Here is a 21,992-nt window from a genome sequence, read left to right as displayed (position 1 = left end):
CCGGGTGCAAGTCTTTCGATTTGACGCCACTTCGGCGACATGCGCGTCGATGGGGATGAAATGATGATGATGATTAGGACAACATAACACCCAATCTCTGAGCGGAGAAAATCTCTGACCCAGTCGGGAGTCGAACCCGGGACCCTAAGATTGACATTCCGTCGCGCTGACCACTCAGCTACCGGGGGCGGACACAGTCTCAATCAACTACTGAAATAACTGCCTGCCGAGGCATCCAAATTCCAATTGTATAAGAAATTAATCCAACCCACGACGTTATATGGATGTGAAGCACTAAGTATCCGAATACTGGATTGTAGCCAACTACTCATTTTTGAACATAGGTCTTTAAGGAAAATCTTTGGGCAGAACTCTAGAACTTGGTTTATAATCTGTTCTCATGACCAATCTGACTCCCATTCTGTTATACGTTTCTTTTCCCTGCGTATCTCTTACTGTTTACTGGAATACATAGTGCATGTTAGCGGTTTCCTAAAGTAACTGTTGGAGCTTGGGAAACAATATTCGCAAACAATACACAATGCAGGGTGAACCAGAGCTCAGCCGATAATACTCCGTAAGTTGATAAAGCTACCTTTGTGAATACTTTGGTGTATGGGACCCGTCGTCCTGCTGACTCGTTTCAGAGTAATAATTTGGTTTGATTTCTTACCCCCTTGATCTTGGTATCTGCACTGCATTGGAAATACCTGCACGGCAGCGCAAATGTCGACGGTAAACACTGTGTGTCTTGAAACTTCCTGGCAGATTAAAACTGTGTGCCCGACCGAGACTCGAACTCGGGACCTTTGCCTTTCGCGGGCAAGCGCTCTACCATCTGAGCTACCGAAGCACGACTCATCGTGCTTCGGTAGCTCAGATGGTAGAGCGCTTGCCCGCGAAAGGCAAAGGTCCCGAGTTCGAGTCTCGGTTGGGCACACAGTTTTAATCTGCCAGGAAGTTTCATATCAGCGCACACTCCGCTGCAGAGTGAAAATCTCATTCTGGGAACTGTGTGTCTTATTTGGAAACAAACTTGTTCCACTCTCTCACAGTATTTGCTGTTGACAACAATAATGCCCACATTACTGTCCGCCCTCAAGCTTGCATCTTAATACAGGATGGAGTAAATAAAAGTGATCCGGACATTTTGAAACCATTTATCGCAGCATTAACGGAGGAGGGAAAGACATACAGTTACTTCCAACAGGATGGAGCAACTGCCCATACTGCAGGCCGAACCTTCGAGCACATTTACACAGCCTTCACGCCTGAAAGAGTTGTTGGCAGAGCTCAGTCTCATCGCGGGCCTTGCTGGCCGCCCAGGTCACCTGATCTATCAGTGTGTGACTACATTGTGTGGGGAGTCCTTAAGTCTAAAGTGTGTCGCAACAACCCTCACACACTTCAGGAAACTGCATCACAACATTTCGGATGAGATTACAGCAATCCAGCTTCGACCCGCCTTCAGGAACTTGCTGATTAGGGACCGAAAGTGCCAAAAGATGGAGGACACTTTTAACGTCTGCTATAGTCAGGTTAGTACTGTATTTCCTTTCCTCTGCTATGTTTCTTTGTACCCTGGAACTCTGTTCTCCAGGCCGTTTTTATTTGGCCCACCCTGTAGTAGGTATCATCCTCGTCTTTGCTTGAAGTAATTTAAGAATGTCCAGATGGCAGTTGGAACCTCCATCTTCCCAAATACAAGACCAGTCCGCTTAAAACAGCAGTCTTAAGGGTCGGTTTATCAAATGGTTCAAATGGCTCTCAACACTATGGGACTTAACTGCTGTGGTCATCAGTCCCTTAGAACTTAGAACTACTTAAACCTGGTGATGCTGTATTGCAGATTTTTTTCACTGTTGTGGCTGTATATTTAAAGAAAAAGGCAAATGAGGTAACAAACCGAATGAACCGTTTAAGTAGAGCGAAATGCAGGAAGACCAGCAGATGATCGGTGCCTGGTATAGGGAGTGGAAATTGATCCTTAACGTAAAAAAATGCGACGTATTGCGAATACATAGACAGAAAGACTCTTTATTGTATCACTACACGATTGCAGACCAATCATTGGACGCAGTTACTTCCATAAGATATCTAGTAGTAAGCGTACGGAGCGATCATAAGTGAAACGGCCATACAGAATTAATCGCGGGTACGGCAGATACCAGACTGAGATTAGTTGGAAGAATCCTCAGAATATATAGTATATCAACAAAAGAAGTAGCTTACAAAATGCGGGTTCCACCAGTACTTTAATACTGATCGTCAGTCTGGCATCCGTACCAGATAGGATTGACAGAGAAAATAGAGCAGATCCAAAGAAAAGCAGCACGTTTCGATTTATTAGTAAGCGCGAAACCGTCATGGAGATGCTCTGCCAACTCCAGTGGCAGACGATGCAAGAAGGGCCCTCTGCGATACGGTATAATCTGCTGTTAAAGTCCTAGGAACGTACGTTCCTAGAAAAGTCAACCAATATATTGCTTCGTCCTTTGTATATCTCCCGGAAAGCCTACACGAAGGATTACCAACAATCGTTCTTCCGCGTGAACTTCTGCCGACGATTGTTCAGTGGTTTTGAAAGCACGATTGGTTGGCATTGACAAAGATTCCCCTTCAGTTGCTGGTGGTGGAATGTCCGGATGCATCTTTCACAACGTCAGCCACACTGCCGGCAAATCGTCAGAAAAGCCACCACACGATCGTCGACCGAAGACCCTGAGAAAGGCGCCAACAGGCAACACGTCCTTGCTGCTACAATTTCACGTTTACTTGCACCCAGCTACGTTTGCTGAAAGTTCTCTGCAAGAGGTCTAAAAATTGTCGAGAATACCGTTTTATTACAGGTTCCAAGTAATTTTCGGCCACGTTAAACTGCACCTCCCCCTGTAACTGGCTGGGTTAGTCGGTGCAAGCTCGAAGGAAGACAACGACATACCACCTCCAACAGGACCACGCCTACTAGGAAACTGTGGCGTTGAAACCAACCTCAAGGTTAAAGACTGCTTTGCCATTTTCTCCTTTTACCGTTGTACCAAGAAAATTTCTGATTATTTACATATAATTAAGGGGATACGGAATCGGATTTTGGGTTAAAAAATCGAATTTTTTTTTATTGGCGTATTATATTCTGCCATGTTTCCTCTTTAAAATGACGTATCATACATAGCTCTACTACAATTATAACTATTTTATTTTTATATATTTGTGAGATCGGGTATTGCGCTTTAGTTATACACGTCTCTCGTGGCTGACCATGAACTTTTTGGCAGTACCTTTAAAGTGACATGAATTCAAATATCCCGGTTTCCAGCGACTATTTATACACTAGTTGCCCGAAAATGTTTCTCTCTGGTTTCCTCAAGTTACTCTTTGACTTTGTGGCGGGACTGTTTTGTAAACAGTGTGATATAAGAAAGTAGTTGTTGTTGAGTTATTTCGTATTTAGTGCTTCATTTTTCGCAGTGAAAATGCCTAGAGCTAAAGCAAAAGTATTTAAAAAGCGTGTGAACTGGCAAAAGAAAAGAAATAATGATTCATTAGCAAAGCAAAGCAGTTCATCATCATCACTGTTGGAAAATGTGAATCCACTTATTACTGATTTGCCGAACGAACTTACACCAAATGAAAACAGTGCTTCTCATAAAAAACTAAGAGATTTGGAAGAGAAATATAATTTACTTGATAGAGGGAATGAAGTTTTTGAACTCATTGATACGAATATATTGTGTGAAGCTCTTGAAAACAGTTTGTGCTGCAAAAAATGTCATGGAAACGTTTCTCTGAAAGTAGAATCCCATGTTGGCCTGGCTGCCCAGTTTAATTTAATATGCAGTGTTTGTAAATACAGCTGTAAGTTTCCAAGTTCGGTTTCAGTAACTGTAAATAATGGATACAAAAAAACTGAACTTTATAGTGTAAATATTAGGTTAGTTTATGGATTGCGAGCAATTGGTAAGGGCAAAGCAGCTGGTGATATGCTATGTGGTGTTCTAAATCTTCCAAGTGCACCTTCAAAGTTTGAAGCTTACAATTATGTACTAGGATCTGCAGTTGAAGATGTAGCACAGAAGTCAATGCAGGTTGCTGTGGAAGAAGCAGTGGAAGAAAATGACGGCAGTCATGACCTCACAGTGGCGTTTGATGGCACGTGGCAGAAAAGGGGCCACACCTCCAACAATGGTGTTGTAACAGCAACTAGTGTTGATACTGGCAAGGTTATTGATGTTGCAATAATGTCTAAATACTGTAGGTGCACAGGCAGGCTGAAAAATGAACACAGTGATGACTGTATTGCTAATTATTATGGTAGTAGTGGTGGCATGGAGGTTGCTGGGGTGAAGAAAATTTTTCATCGCTCTTCACAGTGGTATAATGTTCGCTATGTCAAATATCTGGGAGATGGTGACTCTAAAGCATTCAAAGAAGTTTTGGAAAGCAAACCATATGGGAACAGTGTAAATATAAGCAAACTTGAATGTATAGGACATGTGCAGAAGAGAATGGGTGCCAGGCTGAGAAGGTTAAAATCAGTTATGAAAGGGAAAAAACTAGATGATGGGAAAACCTTGGATGGCAGAGGAAGATTGACTGATTCCATAATAGACCACATTCAGAACTGCTATGGCCTTGCAATCAGGCAAAATACAGGCAATCTTGAAGAAATGAGGAGAGCTATATGGGCTTTATATTTCCACACCGCATCCACGGATGAGCATCCACAACATGGTTTGTGCCCCAAAGGTGAAAACAGCTGGTGTAAATACAATAGGGGACTAACAACAGGAGAGAAATACATTCACCACCACAGTCTACCATCAGCCATCATGGCAGAAATAAAGCCCATTTTCAGAGATCTGGCTGACAGAAGTCTTCTGATGAAATGTCTTCACGGAAAAACGCAGAACCCCAACGAGTGCTTGAATAGTGTGATATGGCATCGCCTCCCAAAAACAGTGTTTGTCGGAATTAATACACTACATTTTGGTGTGTATGATGCTGTGGCAACCTTCAATCTTGGAATTATAACTAAATGCCAGGTCCTTCAAAAGTTGGGTATGTGTGTTGGTTCCCGTACGGTACGTGCTATGTTCTTTTTAGATAAGCACAGACTAAGGCATGCTGATAATATAATCAAGACATTAGTGAAAAAAGCAAGACAGGTGCAGAGGGGTGCCAAAAGAAGACTTGAAGATGATTATGAAGACTGTGAAGGGGGTATTAGCTACGGATCAGGAATGTTTTAATCTTCTTTCTCCGTTTCCCGTAAGTTTACTTTTTACTTCATCTAGGAACATTATCTCAGGTACTGGTCAACCTAGAAGTCTGAAATTTTTATGACGTAGTGACATAGGTCCCTATTACATACTGAAACAACGATTTTTTAATTACTTGATTTACAAAAGACTTAGGGGTGATAGTCTAGTAAAAAGCGATGGAAAAAATTTACTTAAAAATAAATGTACAATATCTCTGTAAGAAAATACTTTGACAATAAACTGTTGTTTCAGTATTGTTGTAACATATGAATGCACATACAGTAAAATTTTTACCTCTCTGTCTCGAGTAGTTTGTGAGAAAATGTTCCCTATAGTAGGCATATATTAACATTGCGGGAATGGGTGATTCCGTATCCCCTTAAAGTGCAGCTGCTCACGCAGGTCCAGTGTGGGCTGTAATTATCGTATGACAATGGAACTTGTAGGATATACTAATGCTTTAATGGGGAATCAATTTCCGCTGAAAAAAATTATTTTCAATTTTGGCCACCAGGAGCAAATCTTGCGCTGTACAGCACTCGTCCCCACGCCCGGGTTCCCGGGTTCGATTCCCGGCGGGGTCAGAGATTTTCTCTGCCTCGTGATGGCTGGGTGTTGTGTGCTGTTCTTAGGTTAGTTAGGTTTAAGTAGTTCTGAGTTCTAGGGGACTAATGACCATAGATGTTAAGTCCCATAGTGCTCAGAGCCATTTGAACCAGCACTCGTCGGCGTCTCCAGTGCTCCGATCCAACAAATTGTGTGAGTCGCAGTTAATAATAAAAACAGCATTTTGCCTTTCTCACTCGTTTGACCTTTTCTGCCCACACCCCTTTCCTAACACATTATATATGGAAACATTTCTATACGTCTGCATTAACGCATTAGAATATTTACCAAGTTTCGTTCCCATGCAATAATTACAGCCCACATTGGACCTCTGTGAGTAGCTACACTTTAATTATAACCACCATGTAGAACGACTGCAAATGAAGCAAGCACGTGTTTTTTTTTTCTTTTCTTCCAGGCAACAGCTGATAAACCGAAATTACCTTGTGCTACAACTGCTACAGCATTTTTGAACTTGGTAGATAGCATTCCTTCAAAATAACAGCAATTTATATCAACATTGGTCGCCGATGGGGAATTTTGCTACACATCCCTTACGCCGGATATCTTGCTTCTTGATTTAGTATCGACGTCGTTATACACTGAGGAGCCGAACAAACTGGTATAGGCGTGTGTATTCAAATACAGCGATATGTAAACAGGCAGAAAACAGCCCTGCGGTCGGCAACGCCTATATAAGACAAGTGTGTGGCGCAGTTGTTAGATCGGTTTACTGCTGCTACAGTGGCAGGTTATAAAGTTTAAGTGAGTTTGAACGCGGTGTTATTTTCAGTGCACGAGCGATGAGACACGGCATCCCGAGGTAGCGAAGAAGTGGGGATTTTTCCCGTATGACCATTTCTCGAGTGTACCGTGAATATCAGGAATCCCGTAAAACATCAAACCTTCGACATCGCTGCGGCCGGAAAAAGATCCTGCCAGAACGGGACCAACGACGACTGAAGCGAATCTTTCAACGTGAGAAAAGCGTAACTATTCCGTAAATTGCTGCAGATTTCATTTCTGAGCCATCAACAAGTGTCAGCGTGCCAACCATTCAACGGAACTTCATCGATATGTGCTTTCGCAGCCGAAGGCCCACTTGTGTACCCTTGATGACTGCACGACACACGGCTTTACGCCTCCTGGGCCCGTCAATAACGACATTGGACTGTCTGGCCGGACGAGTCTTGTTTCAAATTGTTTCGAGCGGATGGACGTGTACGACTATGGAGACAGCCTCACGAATCCATGGACCATGCATGTCAGCGGGAGACTGTTCAAACTGGTGGAGGCTCTGTAATGGTGTGGGACGTGTGTAGTTGGAGTGATATGGGACCCCTGATACGTCTATATACGACTCTGACTGTTGACACGTACGTAAGCATCCTGTCTCATCACCTGCATCCATTCATGTCCTTTTCCACGGACTTGGGCAATTCCAGCAGGACAATGAGACATCCCACACGTCCAGAATTACTTCAGAGCGGGTCCAGGAACATTTCTGGGTTTGAACACTTCAGATGGCCGCCAAACTCCTCAGAAATTGACATTATTGAGCATGTTTGGGATAACTTGCAACGTGCATCTGTACTCATGGATTTATGGCCAGCCCTGCAGGATCATGGTGCCGATTCCTCCAGCACTACTTTAGACATTAGTCGAGTCCATGCCACGTCGTGTTGCGGCACTTCTGCGAGCTTGCGGGGGCCCTACATGACATTAGGCAGGTGTACCAGTTTCTTTGGCTCTTCAGTGTAAATAAGTGGTCTAAACTGCAAAGACCGCCCACTGGGGTTATATCGGTGGGTACGACCTAAATAATAGGTTTGTAGTTTGTTGGCATACCTGTAACACCGCAGGTAATGTAGTACAGTAAGAAAGTAGTTCAACTGTGGTTCTCAGTAGAGTAAATAGTACAACTTGCACATTTCAGTTAGCTGTACTAACACTACAAGACATTAGCTGTATGCTTAACAATATCGTAGAATCGTAGGACCCACTAATTCGTTAGGTAGTGGGTTATTGATGTATCATTGACATAGTTATGAATAAAGAATTAAAAAAAAAGACCTGTAAAGACCCCCATGTCCACCAATTTTCTTTCATTTACAGTATCTCCGATAAACGTTCCGTTTAGCACTAAAAGGCCATTATTTACATACGAGTCCTGAAGGTCTTCATTACCTTGTTCCGTGTGAAGACGACTGCCGTTCAGAAACGAAACTACTTTCGCCATCTTACCCTCATTCCAGTTTTTACTCCCCACAGCTGATCTACCCAATTGGGCATGTAGGGCCGCTGTAGAATTATTTTTAACGAGACCACAGAGAACAGGGAGTGAAGTAAGATGGGTTCCCAAATAGAAATACACTCTAAGACAAAAAAAGTAAGAAAGAAAACGACGTATCACGAAGGAGTTATGCAAGTTGGTCACAAATTGAGACTTATACAGGTAGCGACGGAAAATGCAAAATTGTAAACTTTCGCGGCAGAGGGATGAATGTGTGACGCTGCAGCGCAATTTCACTGCGCAGCTGGCACGGGTAGTAAGCAGGAGATATGTCGATACCACGATATAAAGTCTTTGCAAATTTCATTCAGTGTGCTCAGTTGGACAGTAACTGTGCCTTGCGGACACACGTGTGAACAGTATACGCAAATTCAGCATTTGAGAAGGGACATGTAGTTGGGTTCAAAGAAGTCAGTTGGAGTAATCAGCGAATCGCTCGACATTTGGATAGCAGCGATGCCACTGTTGGAGGATGTTGGCAGGAATGGGTGAACACAGCGTCAAGAAGGAGACGCTCGATCTAGAGAGTCGACAGAATGTGAGGACCAAGCAATCGTCAAAGGGGCGTTCGGAGCCCCGGATTCATCATTATTATCGATATGAAGTGCAAGGTCAATGACCAGAACGACCATTAATAGACGGCTCACAGAGAGGCGTGCTATGTCGACGATATTCTACGAACTGTTTTGTTGCCCTTCATGGCAAGCCATCCTGGGCTTACATTTCAGGAAGATAATTTCCACCCACACACGGGAGTGCCCAACCTTGGCCAGCAAGGTCGCCGGATCAATTGAGAACGTTTCTACATGTACATATATACTCCGCTAGCCACCAAGCGGTGTGTGGCGGAGGGCACAATTCGCGCGAAAGTCACATTCCCCCTCCCCTGTTCCACTCGCGGATCGCACGAGGGAAAGACGACTGCCTTGAACGCCTTAGTACGAGCTCTGATTTCTCTTATCTTTAAATGGTGATCATTGCGCGATCTGAAAGTTTGTGGTAATAATATATGCTCAACATCCTCGGTGAAGATCGGATTTCGGAATTTAGTGAGCAGCCCCTTCCATTTAGTGCGTCGTCTATCTGCAAGTGTATCCCACTTCAAACTTTCCATGAGATTTGTAACGCTCTCGCGATGGCTAAATGTACCAGTCACGAATCTTGCTGCTCTTCTTTGGACCTTCTCAATATCTTGAATGAGACCCAACGGGTAAGGGTCCCATACAGACAAACAATAAAACTGGGCGAGCTAACGCTTTTTAAGCAATTTCCTTTGTTGAAGGACTGCATCGCTTCAGGATTTTACCAATAAACCGCAATCTAGAGTTCGCCTTGCTCGTTACTTGTGTAATCTGATTGGAGCATTACGGGCAGAGTCCTCCAATCACCCGCGTTCGATTCCCGGCGGGGTCAGGGATTTTCTCTGCCTCGTGATGACTGGGTGTTGTGTGACGTCCTTAGGTTAGTTAGGTTTAAGTAGTTCTAAGTTCTAGGGGACTGATGACCATAGATGTTAAGTCCCATAGTGCTCCGAGCCATTTGAACCATCCTCCAATCAGCTCGGGAGTTTGACGATCTAACTCGCCAATTGGACAGAATTTGGCATGATATCCACCAAGAAGTCATTCAACAACCCTATCAATCAACACCAGGCCGAATAACTGCTTGCATAAGTGCCAGAGGTGAACCAGCGCGTTATTGACTCTTCAATTTGTGGAACCCTTTCTCTTGAATAAATCATCCAATTTTTCTGAAATTGTAATCATTTGTTGGTCTCTAAATGTACATCATATCTACCTATTTCCGTTCCATTCAGATAATTCGTAAGTGGTGCATCCTTTTTTTGTCTTAGAGTATTTGGTTGAGAATACGAAATTACAGAATGTTTTCCATTCAGGCAACGTCGATAACAACAGGGATATTGGAAATATTTTAATATGCTGCTGGAACAATATCGTCTGGTCAAAACTTCGTAGAACTAGCGAGTGTACGAATCAAGTCAGTGTCTTGTTACGTTCAGGCTGGATTTTATCTATGCTGCCCGTGATCTAACAAAGATTAAAAATATAGTATTGACTGCTCAGTTTCAGTTTACAAGATCTGTGACAAGATCTGTGGGCTACTTTCATCCTCGCAAGTCACCTCTGCGGAAAAACATCGATTGGTTCAGTAAGTGAATCGTCTACGCTAAAGGTGGCGCAGCGCTCTTCATCTCAGGGGTGACTTTGTACGTTTCCACGCTACGATTCGTTGTAAAGACGGGAATTCACAAATGAAAATCTGGGATTTGATGGGCAAGCGCAAAGGTGGGTGGATGCCCTCGTTGAATAAAATAGATGTTCATTGAGGTATGTTACATCTTTGTAACTAAATGAAAGCCAGTCTGCTTTTTCTCATACACGTTTCGCTTCTTTTATTTATGAATTTCTTCAGTGGCCTGTAATACATGTCTCTTTTTATACATACAGTATATGTAATATGTAGTAGTTAAAATTTGTTACTATGTTACATTTTCTCGTGTGTTTCAGATTAGAAACAATTTTTGTAGCACAAATTTCGGAGGTTAAATTATCGTTTGGTGTTACTCATGATTTCCAATGTTGTTTGCCCATGTATTACAGAAGATATTTTATAAATACAAAAAGCGGAACGCTTTACATGCTAGACTTCTAAGGTTATCTGTCTTCGATGACAACAGGAAAGAGCAGTATGTTTGCGCTCCTCCATGAACAGCAACGGATCACAGAAAGCTTTCACCGCATACTTTCGCCGGCCGAGGCACTCTGGTTTGCTTCTATTTTCTTGTCGCGTAACATCTCACCGACAGCGATGCTGCTACAGGTTACGGAGTAACGTAGCGTAAGCGATGAAGTAGCGGTCTCATAACCTGGAGAACATTACTACACAGTTCCGACTCACTTCTAGTGCACACCATGCAAATTTCCCGTACTTCACTCAAATTGTCTAGGGGAATGCTGGATCGGATCCTTACCAGGAGCACGGTAGAATCAATCCCTGTCTCTTCTAAAATATGGGCACGTGTATCGTTTCTAAACACCGTTGCGGTGGAAAAAAAAGGTTAGAATGGCTCTGAGCACAATGGGACTTAACTTCTGAGGTCATCAGTTCCCTAGAATTTAGAACTACTTAAACCTAACTAACCTAATGGCATCACACACATCCACGCCCGGGGCAGGATTCGAACCTGCCGTAGCGGTCGCGCGGTTCCAGACTGTAGCGCCTAGAACCGCTCGGCCACCCCGGCCGGCCGTCGCGGTGGAACCACAATTCATCGACCAATGTGGTTCGAAAGGGCCTAAATTACAATAACGATAATTTAATTTTTGTGGTTTCCGCGAATCGCTTTGTGCGAATATCGAAAGGATATCTTAAAAAATACATAACTTTACTTTTATACTTGCCAAAGATGAAATAATATTTAAACTTTGGAAGTTTAGCCTTTGAATACTGGTCGTCAGACTGGAACCCGTACCAGGTACGATTGATACAGGGAATAGAAAAGATCCGAAGAAGAGCAGCACGTTTCATTACAGGTTCATTTAGCAAGCACATACTCAGCCAACATCAATGGCAGACACTGCAAGAGAGGCGTTCTACATCACAGTTTTGTTTACTATTAAGGATCCGAGAGTGTACGTTCCTGGGAGAGTCAGTCAAAGATTGGAGCCCACACGGAGGCTTACCAACAACCATTCTTACCGCGAAACATTCTTTATTGGAACAGGAAAAGCGAAAGTGACAGTGGTGTGCAAAATAGTATAGATGTAAATGTAACGCCCATTGACATAGATCTTGGTACATCTATAGTTGAAATGGAGGACAGTGGGACGTCAGCTGGTATAAATTTATATTAAAAATGAAGAAATTCCTCCAGCTGTATTTAAGGTGTCGATTTTATTTTGGCAACTAGTTTCAACATTGTAACAATGTCATCTTCAGGCCCATACACTTGTTGATGTCAACTGAAGTCAGTGGTGAAATACGGACGTGCTCCGTACCTCACCACTGACTTCTAGTATCAGCCTAATCACCTTCCACACGGAGCACGTCCGTATCTCACCACTGACTTCTAGTATCAGCCGCATGCAGTTGACGTCAACAACTCTATGGGCCCGAAGATGACATTGTTACAACGTTGAAACTAGTTGCCAAAATAAAATCGACACCTTAAATACAGCCGGAGGAATTTCTTCATTTTTAATATACATTGAAATAGACGTCATTAGGGAAGTATCACATGTTCAGCTGAACAAGAGAGGCAGACGGCATCGGCAGTGGCCATTTTGAAGAATACACCACAGTATTCGTCTGACGTTATTTGGGGAATTCATGTAAAAAGGAGTTCAGGTTGGTCGGATGAAAATTTGAAGGCCGCTCTTCGGGAACACGAATCAAGTATATTAACTAGTGTGTCACATAAGTCATTTTAACGATCTCACTTTGATTTTGACGTCGATGGATTTGGATGATTAATCTTATTTTGTGATGTAACCTACGAGAGGTGTTCAATAAGTAATGCAACAATTTTTCTCTGAAAGCAGGTTGGTTTTATTCAGGATTCCATAAACAATATCATTCCCAATTATTCTGGATACAAAACCGTATTTTTCAGCATCATAACCGTTCAAAGCCGCGGTATGAAGCTACTCTGCCGCGAGGGCTGGTATGCCTGTATGATACCGCACTACTGGTCGATGTCGGAGCCAATGTCTTACTGCGTCAGTAAACTTCCCAACATCCACGTACTGCTTCCAACGGAGTCCATCCTTTATTGCGCCAAACAGATGGGAGTCGGAAGGCACGAGACCTGGGCTGAACAGGAAGAACAGTCCAGCGAAGTTTTGTGAGCTCCACTCGGGGTACAAGCTCGTGTGGGGCTTTGCGTTGTTTACTGCGAGGTCTCCGTGGACGTTCTGCAAGCACGTCTGAATCTTCGCGATGCTCGGTTTTCTGCCAAAAGAAATTCAATGACAGATCTCTGCTTGGAACGCACGTTCGTTACAGAAGCCATTTTGGGGGGTACGTATAACACCATCACCATAGGAACTTCACGAAATTACACAGACTAAAGCGGGAATATTCCGCGATGTCCCACAACAAATTCCGCATTTTGTCAACCGATATTTGCCGAGGTAAAAAAGTGTTGCATTATTTAGTGAACGCCCCTCGTGTTATCATTCCTTGTTCATGCTAAATTATTGCGCGACATCAGATCTTGCAAAGAACCCATTGAGTACGAGGTCGCAAAAGGCCAATGATGTTTACGGCGTTCGACGCCCCACATATGTCTACCATGCGACTGCAATATTGGCTGCTAATGGCAACAGGAGGTGGGACTGGAGGTATCCAATGGTGGGCACAGCATGAGGCTACGGAGCCAACAGAACTGGAACTGCTTAACTGCTTACTCGACGAGTAACTCACAACTGTGTTGCAGTGCTAGTGGTGCTGATACAAAGCAGAGCAATGGCAACAATAAACAAAGCAAGCATGACATTATATCTACAACAGTTGCCAAAGTTGACATTTCATCAGTAAGGAACCCAAGGAATTTCGCTCAGTGAGAAAGTGGTGGCAGACGAAATATTAGCGTTTCTACAAGATCAGGCATGATACTGAAACGGCTGACGAGCCATGTAGTTCATTATACGAGGGCGGTTCAGAAAGTAACCTCCGATTGGTCACAGTGCGGGTTGTGGGGGGAGTAGCGACGCCATCTGTGCGTTCACGCACTCAACAGGTCAGTCGGCATCAAGCCGTGGTCGAGTGAACGTCGTACCTGCGCTAGTTTGGTTTTTGTGGCAGTTTGAAATGTGTGCTGCAATAGAAAACCCCGCCAAATGTGAAGTGCGTGCTTTCATAAGGTTTTTTACAGCCAAAGCATATTCTGCAGCAGCTATTCATCGTGAGCTTTGTGCCGTGTACAGACCAAGAGTTATGAGTGAAGGAGTTGTCCGTGAATGGGTACGTTTATTTAAAAGTGGACGAGAAAACGTTCATGATGAAGAGAGGAGTGGTAGACCATCATTGGTGACTGACGAACTCGTTCAGACAGTTGATGCAAAAGTTCGTGAAAATCGACGTTTCTCAATGTCGGAGTTGTCTACTGGTTTTCCACAGATTTCTAAGACTCTCTTGTACGAGATGGTGACAGCAAGATTGGGTTACCGTAAGTTCTGTGCACGATGGGTGCCCAAAATTCTTACCGACCACCACAAAACTCAAAGAATGGCCTCTGCATTAGACTTTCTGTCACGTTATGAGGACGAAGGAGAACCATTGTTAAACAGAATCGTGACCGGTGACGAAACCTGGATTAAGTACGTGAACCCTGAGACAAAAGAACAATCAAAGATGTGGGCACATTCAAATTCGCCTACCAAACCAAGAAAAGCCTCGCAAGATTTTTCTGCCAGAAAACTGATGGCAACGGTGTTTTGGGATGCCAAAGGGGTGTTGTTGGTTGAATTGATGGAACGTGGTACGACCATTAATCAAGACGTGTACTGTGAAACAATAAAAAAGTTACGACGGGCTATACAGAACAAACGCCATGGTATGCTGACTTCCGGTATCGTTTTTTTGCACGATAACGCCCGTCCTCACTCTGCTTGCAGAACAACGGCCCTTCTTGAGTCCTTCAAGTGGGACGTTATCAACCATCCACCTTACAGCCCAGACCTGGCGCCAAGTGATTATCACCTCTTCATGCATTTGAAGAAATGGCTCGGGTCACAGCGGTTTGATGACGACGAAGAGCTCAAAGATGCGGTCACAGGCTGGCTCCAGGCACAAGCGGGTGATTTTTATGCAGAAGGAATTTCAAAGCTTGTGAAGAGATACGATAAGTGCCTCAATCGCTATGGAGACTATGTAGAAAAATAGTGCAAAGATGTAGTTGTAAGATGTATATATTAAAATATTTTTATTTAACTTGGTGTATTTTTTTAAATCAACCGGAGGTTACTTTCTGAACGGCCCTCGTACTTGTCGGACAACAAGCCACAAATACAGTCTCCAGCGAAACGTAGTTAAGGACAATCCTTGTCCTGGGTGCGGGTCTAAACATAATTACGTACATGGAAGATCATCCGCAGCATAGTACAATAATAATAATAATAATAATAATAATACGAGGGTAATCCCAAAGGTAAGGTCTCCTATTTTTTTTTATAAGTACATTGACCTGTTTATTTCTACAATGGTTTACATCAGTTTACAGCTTGAGCATTTAGCTATTTTTCGACAATCAGCATTTCTGTCGATGCATTTTTGTAGACGCTGTGGTAGTTTTTGTATGTCCACGTTATACCAGATCGCCACTATGCTGTTCATAAAGTTATTAAACTCTTCTTTCACCTCGTAGTCGGAACTGAATCGCTGGGATCACAATTAACGCTGACACGTACTGTGAGACTCTGAAAATTCAACGGGCAATTCAGAGCCGGAGAAGAGGAATGTTGAGCAAGGGCGTACACATTCTCCATGACAACGCTCGCCCACACACCGCTCGGCAAACCGTTGCTGTCCTGCAACAGTTTCAGTGGAACATAATCACCCACCCACCCTACAGTCCTGACTTGGCGCCCTGTTCCCTAGGTTAAAACAACATTTGGCCGGAAAGCGATTCAGCTCCGACGACGAGGTGAAAGAAGAGGTTCATAACTTTCTGAACAGCATGGCGGTGAGCTGGTATGACATGGACATACGAAAACTGCCACAGCGTCTACAAAAATACATCGACAGAAATGGTGATTACGTCGAAAAATAGCTCAATGTTCAAGCTGTAAACTGATGTAAACCATTGTAGAAATAAACAGGTCTATGTACTTATAAAAAAACAGGAGACCTTACTTTTGGGATTACCCTCGTAATAAATGAACAGATTTCGAATACGTCCGCAGCAATTTGACCTTGTAGTGCACAAGCATAACTACGGATATTCAAGGGAGGACAAGGCGCACTTTTTACAAAAACTGGTGTTTGTACGTTTCAAGGACAACTCAATACAATTTACAGGATGTGCATGGTAGTGCCCTACTTCGTTATGCACATCAAACAGCAAGCGACACAGATTACAGTGATTTGAAGGGACGCAGTGAATGGTTGCATAAATTCAAACAGTGCTACAGGACTGGAAGACGTACGATAACGAAATTTCAAACAAAGCGTCAAATTGGTGATGTACAGCAAGCTTCGGAATCGGCCCGACGGTTTGTAGAGATAAACAAACTTATCCCATCATTCAGCAAGGAATTTGTTTTCAACTCTGTCCAATCGGGATTTGGAGAGGAAATACATATGAAAGGAACCATGGAAATTAGAGGTACAGACAGAGTTGCATCAGGATCAACTAACATCAGTGTCCTAACGCATTCGTATACAATTATGCCGAATTTTCATCTGGATGGTAAATAGGCTACAAACCTATTCATTTTGCTGCGAGAAGATGGGGGTGCTCTGCCCTTACGATTTTTTCTCGTATGCGTGATCTTGCAAGGGCAGTAGGGAATATTTACGTCACAGCAAGCAAGAGAGGGAACATGGGTACAAGAGAACTACGAATACGGTATGATAACTGCTTTTGGCCAAAAACTGGTCAAAATAACTTTCCTTTGCTTGATTCCTGGTCTGCGTATAAAAATCATACTCCTTTAGAGCAAACTATCCCTCCTGAAAAGTGTGTGAAACTGCAATTCATACAGTCTGGAATTGCTGGACGAATTCAGTGTTTTCTTCCGTGACTATACAACATATTATCGCACAATTCGCAACTACGCCTACACCAAGGATAGCCAGTTTCGCGACAAGCTCTAAGACAGACTATTTCGCATTCGGTCGCATGCCATTACGTTCCATAATTTCTCATCACCCCGTTACATGAATATGATTCTATATGCATTCTTTGAGAGTTGATACGTAGCTGAATGTCCTGCACGGTTTGCAATTCTCAAGGAGTTCGCCTTCGATCTTGGTATTGTGAATCTTGGTGGCCACTGTGTCGCCCCATTTTTCATCCAGTGTTCATGGGGCAAGTTAATGGTTTGTTTTGAACATTACTGGAATGTCGACGATGTTCTTTTTGTGAAGTGAAATATATACGTCCCATGGAAGGTTGATCTCTGCACCTGCTGAACACTTATTTTCAGTCGCCCTCCTAATGCACATTGTGAGTGATTAGCAGGTAATACTTTTCCTGCCATAATTGTTAATATAACAGTTGCAAATGAGCTTTACTAAAGGTTGAACTTGCGACATTGCACTGAAGGGGTTCCTTGTTAGAACAGCGCTAGTGGTCCAATGTGTAGCGATATCGCTCGCTTCATGAAATTGCCACCAAGTTGTTAAAAACAAGAGGGCCGTTGCTGGAATGACGCCTCTCAAAATGTATTATAGAACTGTTGCTCAGAGGGATAAAGTTGAAAAACAAGAGTTCCTCCTGGTGACCATCCGGTCCAGTAGTAGTTCACTCAGCAGATTTACGCAGATTTTGAATGAAACAGTAGCAAAATTAAAAAAAATACGATCAGACATGATAATCTTTGTCAGACAGAACTCATCATTATATTTGGAAGAGATGCGAATTATCGAAGGCGAACAACATGGAAGGTGCACTAGTGAATTGTTATAGAGCCCGCTATTAGACACGCTACACACACAATACAGTGGCTTTCTAAGAGAGTTTGTGGACTACGTTTTAGTTTGTAGAGATGGTCTCTCGCGAGAACTTCTGTAACATTACGACTTTCAGAATGCGGCGGATGATAACTTTCGCAAAAGAAAGTGTATAATTACACGAACGTACGTAACATAATTGAGTGTGTCATTAGAAATTATTCACGCTTCACTGACATCATTTAAACATCTCGGTGTGACCGTAAGAGATCAATCGCGATTCTTGTGTATTGTTGAGTCGTCTGGATATTTAAGTTTTCAAACTAAAATGTCTTTAAAGTGGATGCTGGGGACGGGAAAACATGCGAAGAGTGAACACACGATTTTCAACGTCACGGATTTGACAGATTTTTACAAACGGGATAGAATCGCAAAGATTATTTACCGATCTGAGCGAACAAAGTGTTGGCGCAAAGATAATTTATGAGTGAACAAAGTGATGGTGTGAAGGAGAGTCTCATTCTCAGCATCAGAAGCATATTTAAAAAAAAAAAAAAAAAAAAAAATGCGAGAATGTGAATTTGAAAAAAAAACCTGTTTGAGTTTTTTTTCGATTTTGTTAAAAATACGCGACCTATTATTATAATTACAGTAGTCAGCCTCGACAGCTCAGAGCACAAAATTCAAAACGGAATGGTTTGTAAAACGCCTATTCTGGACGCAGAAGCAACTACGAGTACAATCATGAATACAGGCAACGTAATTTGACGCGAAAAACTTGCAACCTGAAGAGCCTAGCTCAAGTACGGATATGGACATCATTGCTGATGAGACAGAAAGTGCAGTGAAGGTTGATCCTGATCCACTGAACCATTTGACATATCCAGTACTGATAGGGGGTGTCCAAAACCGGACTTCCGCCAAAGTCAACAACTATTAAAAAAAAAAATAATAATAATAAAAGCAGAACTTTTACGCGCATACCTTCTGAAAGTCCTTAAACTTGAGCTATAATGATTTATTTGAACCATCCAACGACGAGTGGGAAAACTTCTACAGTTTTGACGAGACATTTTAAATACTTCTAAGCCATAATTATTCACATAACAGACCTGCGGCGATGCAATCGTTCAGAGATAAATCACGAGTCAACATTGGAAGCATGCGTCGGCGAGATTGTCCAAAATAATAAAATGAACGACCACCTGAATATTATCTGGAGGAATGCAAAAAATCAATCTACGATTCGTGAAGAGATTTCTAGCTTTTTGTACTAAAAATGTAGTTTACAAGAAGTTCGTGTGATGTATCCTCGAGTACTCCGAGACTGTCTGAACATCGGATTGACTGAAAGAAACTAAATCAGTTTAATGAAGAACTGTGCGACTTGTGACAAGCCGATTTGATCGGTAGGCGAAAGTTAGAAAGACGATCAGCAAACGGAAAGTGGGATAGTTCAAGTGACGGGCGACAATAGCTGGATAGAGCTCTTAAAATTTCAAGAGGCTAGATCATATGAAGAATTTACTCCCCCTCTCCCCTATACACTCTTCTTCGAACACTACGACCTGACTGAAAAGAAAGGCGCCAAGATGATGGTGAGGGGATGATGTTTCCTTTGCCGTATCTCATGCAGTGGCACGTGGAATATAAATGTGGATACTGATATTTCAGAAAGTGTTTACTTAAAGTTTAACAGTTACATTCACAAACAGTTGCCTGACATGAACGTAATTCAAATCTACGATTTTCTACTTTGCCTAACGTGTGTAAATTGTTACAAACGATATAAAGTTGACTCAATATTTATATTATTTCGACGTCCCGCCCCCCCCCCCCTCTTCTTTTCTTTTAGTTCCCTTAACGAATGAATTTTGAAAAATCTTAAGTGACTCGAATTATGGGGCAAATTTCATAAAACTGTAGAAACCTTATTTTACTCCATTGCCTTAATAAGACCTGCTTAAGACGAAAGGAAAGGAGTGCAGTATCTTAATATTCATCGACTTGGTAGAGGATTTCGGTTGCGACCTTTTTGAGGGACCATCCCATCATTTGCCAAAAACTATTTAAAAGCAATCAGGGAAAAACTTAAGCCTGGATGGCCGGCCGGCCGGAAATTTCAGTCTTGGCCTCCAGAATACCACTATGTCATCTCTTTTTTTTTTTTTAGGTGGCTGTGTCGACAGCTGGCATTTCCAACGACACTATCACTGTTCGTAACGGGAACGACCCGGACCCTATTTGGTGTTATAATGTTCCCAAACAATAACTGAACTTACTGAACTTCGTAGTCTCAAGACAACACGCAAGTCGCCGAAGTGGCGTCAAATCGAAAGACTTGCACCCGGCGACGACGAACGGTCTACCCGACGGGAGGCCCTACCAAGTCACACGGCATTTACAAGACAACACCGATGCATCGCAGACTGGAAGTCGCACGCTTACGTCCCACCTCGCAAATGCGTCAGAAACGTGCCGTTGCAATGCGTTTGTTTGTGTGTGTGTGTGTGTGTGTGTGTGTGTGTGTGGGGTCTTCTAACATGTTCGACTGACTGCAAGTAAATTCAAAACAGAAACTGGATCTGCGCGTTCCGCGTGGAAACAAATGTGATATCTCAAAAAGAAGCGAATTTGATGTTTTACAGACCTAATAGTTATTTGTACCTGAACAGTATCTGCACTTTTACTTTCGCGTCATCTTGATTAACTAAAACAGTTTTGGGCAGTAGTTGGTAACACATCTGTGACTCGTCTTCAGGCCGTTTAAAATTAGGCTGGAGGGAGTGTATAGACGCCTAAACTTCACAGAGACGTAGGCTACTTCCATACCTGCCGGATAACTGATCATGCACTTACACACTGGTTTGCTTTCAGAGATCACATTCATATTCTGCGCTGCGTACCGCGCTTATTGGCTAGTTTACGCAGTTACGAGTTCTGATTGCCCGTCCCTGCGTCTCGCAAACGTACACCCCGATACATTTGCAGTTCATTGTGTGATGAATAAGTCGAAAGCAATTTACTACCCCGTTTCGCGCTGCGAACGTATCTATGAGCCAATGAACCTTACACTTTTAGTAATATTCCTCTGAGAATTGTTAGCAAATCTGGCAATATTCTGGACACCTGAGACACCATAAACACGTAGTATTTAATGGAACGTCTGTGCTATGATGCAGTTTGCTTTTGGTTATTGTTGAGAAACCGGAATTAGCGGATGACTATCAAAATGAACTATACTGCATATAGTAAATTAAATTAGTTATAAATAGAAATGAGCCTGTATGAAATCAGCGCGAGATGTCGACTAGTGTAGCTAGACGACTAATCATTAGTAGAATTCAAAATCACGCGATTTCATTGCCAATATAAATGTGGTGGCCTTGAATACCGCTATTATCAGAAAAACAAGCTTATAAAATAACGGCGTGTACGCTGAAGTATAAAATGATCTCAGTCGAGGTAAATGTACTGTGCATACACAATATTAACAAAACGCTGATGAACCAGCTATTATGTTTCCCGTACCCAACATGGTAAACATTGTCGAAAGCTTACTGACAACAAAATATCCTTGTAGCAGTAAACTACCGCGACTATGATGTTTAAACCTGAAGATCGGTTTACGACTAAAAGCACAGTGAAAAACGGGCAATGGGTGAAAAAATTCACAGAGAACAGTGGGATCCGTCGCCAAGATTCATTTAAATACATATTCACCGATGCTAGAGACTGCGATTTGTTAACAAATTGTGACATAATGCGACGGTGAAAATGTAGTATGCGCACCGGCTTTCCACAGAACTATTTGAGTTATGTGAACAGAACTCAGTCGCTGGCGGAAAAACGAACCGCTGAAACTCATCGACTTATTGCTTGCGCATATAAAAATTTCTAACGCTAATAGAGCAATATTAAACAACTACCATTGACAGCGACGGAATGTAGATCTGATAAATGGAAACAACAAAAAACATGTTCATTGCTTCAAATTACATAAAAACAATGTCAATAATAAAGTAAAACATGAGAGTAATTAGCCATAGCGGTGCAACGACGACTTACACTCGATATTTCGCGGAAACGGCTCAAGTCATCATTCGTAAACAGAAAATAACACTGTAAACCTACGCGCAACAGCACACGTTACTTCTCTCACAACGACATCCTTCGCACTGACGCTGTTGTCAACT

The 21,992-nt window shown here is 42.6% G+C and overlaps 1 protein-coding gene across 4 annotated transcripts in view; it reads right to left on the bottom strand.

Moving 5' to 3' along the window:
* The window catches only part of LOC126485121 (CAP-Gly domain-containing linker protein 1), a 552,921-nt gene extending 530,944 nt beyond the window's left edge, over positions 1–21,977 (bottom strand). For all 4 annotated transcript variants that reach the window (XM_050108759.1, XM_050108769.1, XM_050108776.1 and 1 more), the window contains exon 1: positions 21,865–21,977. The gene's annotated coding sequence lies outside the window, so the exon portion shown is untranslated. The remainder of the gene's footprint in view (positions 1–21,864) is intronic.
* Positions 21,978–21,992: the final 15 nt, after the last annotated feature.

This window comes from Schistocerca serialis, chromosome 1 (genome assembly GCF_023864345.2).
Source record: "Schistocerca serialis cubense isolate TAMUIC-IGC-003099 chromosome 1, iqSchSeri2.2, whole genome shotgun sequence".
In the NCBI taxonomy this organism is placed as follows: domain Eukaryota; kingdom Metazoa; phylum Arthropoda; class Insecta; order Orthoptera; family Acrididae; genus Schistocerca; species Schistocerca serialis.
The sequence above is the reverse complement of the archived record's forward strand: the minus strand, read 5'-3'. Positions and strand labels throughout refer to the sequence as shown.